Source organism: Thamnophis sirtalis, unplaced genomic scaffold, assembly GCF_051295495.1.
Source record: "Thamnophis sirtalis isolate CommonGarterSnake01/CBP01778 unplaced genomic scaffold, rThaSir2_p1.2 scaffold_9, whole genome shotgun sequence".
In the NCBI taxonomy this organism is placed as follows: Eukaryota; Metazoa; Chordata; class Lepidosauria; order Squamata; family Natricidae; genus Thamnophis; species Thamnophis sirtalis.
Window position 1 is genome coordinate 23,188,994 of NW_028261389.1, and position 3,573 is coordinate 23,192,566.

Below are 3,573 nucleotides of genomic sequence, written 5' to 3' on the forward strand. Positions count from 1 at the left end.
TCACTTCTGCTATACAATATTTTTTAAAGGAGAGGGGGGGGGAGGGAGGAGTGGGACTACTGGAGCATTTACATGTGATGTTTACTTAGGCCTTCTGATCCAAAACCACAAGCTTTCGTGAATGTAGTCAAGCGCACTCACCACCTGGCCCCTGAAATTCTCACATGGATTTTTCATCTGAACGCCTGTTGCTTTGATCAGAAGCCTAATCAGAGAGGGCCAAAGTAATACCCCCCCCCCCCCATCCAGCTGCGAAGCAAACACATTAAAAACTTTCAACTTGGCCCTGATGGAAAACTGGTTATTTTCTTATGTTTCTGAAATCCTGAAAAAGAAAATAGTAAAAGGGCAATCTGTAATCATTTTGGAGTGGTCTCATGTGGGCTTTTTCTGTTCTGGAAGATGGGTTATTATTGCTCTCCCCACCCACTCCTCTACCCTGAAGGCACAGAAGAAACTTTTAAGGCCTAAAGTATTTAAACACAAGGCTTCAGAATGACTCCACTGATCCAAAGAGAGATAAGATTTCAAGTGTGTTTCTGAAGTTAATCTGAGATTGGTTTTTTTTTAATTGCTCAAATACAGTTCTTGAAATAGCATTATTTTAAAGAAGGCAGATGAGAGAGAACTTCCCAGAGCAGATAACAACACAAAACCAAGGCTATTCCTCAACAAGGGAGGGTTAATTCTCTTGAGGATCTGCAAGTTTTTCTTTAATATTTCCATCCTTTGCTATTGGGGCACCGTGTTGGCAAATTGCCTCTTTTTCCTTTGTACTGTCGTCATTCTGTGTTACATAATATTTGGTTCACAGAGGTTCTCCTAGCAAAGCAAACACATATTGCACATTAGGACCACCTTGCTACAAAGCCAAATTTGCTCGGTAGCCAACATTTGTACAGCTTCATTTCGTGGTCTTTTTAATCTTGGATTGCTTGAAAGATTTCATGTCATGCAGATGTTTTTTTTTAAGAAATCAAGATACCCTTTAGAATAGAATAGAATAAAATAACAGAGTTGGAAGGCACCTTGGAGGTCTTCTAGTCCAACACCCTGCTTAGGCAGAATACCCTACACCACAACAAATGGTTATTTAATCTCTTCTTAAAAGCTTCCAGTGTTGGAGCATTTACAACTTCTGGAGGAAAGTTGTTCCACTGATTAATTGTTCTGACTTTCAGGAAATTTCTCCTTAGTTCAAGTTACTTCTCTCCTTGATTAGCTTCCACCCATTGCTTCTTGTCCTACCCTCTGGTGCTTTGGAGAATAGTTTCACTTCCTCTTCTTTGTGGCAGCTCCTGAGATATTGGAACACTGCTATCATGTCACCCCTAGTCCTTTTAATCAGACTAGACATACACAGTTCCAGCAACTTTTCTTTGTATGTTTTAGCCTCCTGTCCCCTAATCTTCTTTGTTGCTTTTCTCTGTACTCTTTCTAGAGTCTCAATATCTTTTGTACATCATGGGGACCAAAACTGGATGCAGTATTCCAAGTGTGGCCTTACCAAGGCATTATAAAGTGGTATGAACACTTCACTTGATATTGATTTTATCCCTCTGTTTATGCAGCCTAGAATTCTGTTGGCTTTTTTAGCAGCAGCAGCAAAGGATTTTAGTTATATAGTCATCTGCCTTCTCACAAGGTTTGGGTCTCCAAGGCCATACATGGTCCTCAGACTTTTTTTCTGGTGCCTCCTCAACCTCCTCTAAGTTCCTATATTTGTTGAAAACCTACAGTATAGTTTCCTGACATATAAATAAAAGCATCCTTAAACTGTAGTGAAAGCCATCACCTGGTTTATCAAAGTTTAAAATCACCCCCCTCAAATCCAGCGGGGGGGGGGGGGACACAGTTTCCTGAATTAACCCATATATGTCCCTGTCCACTCAGCATCTTTGCACTAACTAAGGCAGCTCTAAAATATCTGAACAATTAAATGCAGTCCTCAGGTACTTCTCTTTTAAACGTGCAAGATATTTTGCAATCCAACCCCACCCCATTTGATAAACATTTTTGGGCATCAGACGTACATGAGAAATCCTCTTAGATGTAACAACTAATTATTGTCATGAGAAGGGAACAAGAAAATGAATCTTGGTAGTTTAGAACAGGCCTGTCAAACTGGTGGCACACAGGCTGGATGTGTCATGCGCAGGCCATGACCATAAAGGCGAGAAACATTGCGATATGTCGCATGACACAATCGAGTTTGTCACCCATGATTTAGAATGTCTTCTACCACTATTTGATAATACTATATAACCCGGTCTTTAAAGTCAAATTCTATCAGAATATTTCTGCATCTTAAAAAGTGGATTGCTTTTATCCACAGTTAAATATCTTAAATCCCCTATGAGCACTTAATGTAGTTGGGAATTGGCAAAAACTTCAGGATGTCTTCCATTAAGTAGGCTTCTTAAATGTAGGATATTACATAAGGTCATGGGAAGGCAAATTGTGAAGTGAAAATCTCAGTGTGTTATGTTTAGACAGTTCAAAAATTAAAACTCAATCAAAAGCTAAAAACATTAAAATAGGAATTAGCGTTTCTGCCATTGCATCAAACTTTTAATTGTTGTTGACTGCTGTTATTGCTGCTATTACTTCATAAGCTGGAGCAAACAGTAATACATTCCAGCCTTTTCCTGAGATTGTTCTAACTTTGGTTCAGAGTCCTCAAATAATTTCTATTACTTCATTGGAAAATTTATTTCCAACATTCCTTAAATCAATGGTTGGCAGTGGTGAGAAGATTGAAAAGATGGTCAATTGCTTCGGCAACTCTTCCTTATTTCAATGATTTTCTTCTGAGCAATATTGTCTGAAAACCCAAAGGATATGACATGCTAATACATATGAAAAAGAAAAAAAACTGAGCTCTTATCCAATCATACTAAATTGGTAGGTGAACTTTCTTTACTTACCTTTATTATGTATGTAGCTTTTTGAACAAAGGGCTTACGCTAAAGGAGCTTCTTTCAAAGCTTGAGACTTAGCTGCTCAGATTCTGCTCTATAAAAAAAGTTTTTATAAAACCCAAAAGTGATTAACTTTATTATGTTGGTGTCAGGGGTGGGTTCCTGCCAGTTCTAACCTCTTCTATAGAAGAGGTTCCACAAATCTACAGTGCCGTTTAGAACCGGTTCCAGCTCCCTCCCCCCCACCCATCCGCACATCATCAAGATGAAGAGTGAGAGGAGGAATTCTGGGAGTTGAAGTTCACAAGTCTTAAAGCTGTCAAGTTTGAACACCCCTGGGTTTTTTTTCCCTAAAGGGTTAGGGGTGCAAGGGTCTTGCGTGCTTCAATGCCAGAGTTCCTGAGCCAACATGGCTGGAGGAGGAATTCTGGGAGTTGAAGTTGACCACGCCTACCCGGTCACATGGCCGGCAAGCTACTCCCACAAAGCAGGCCACATCTACAGAAGAGGTTCTAAAAATTTTTGAAACCTACCACTGGTTGATGGCCATATTCCTCAGTGTAATTTGTTCAGGAAGGCACTATAGATAACACCTGATGGCAGAAAGGAACATTTATCTATAGTAGCTGAATCTTTCTCCTGCAGTTTGGTT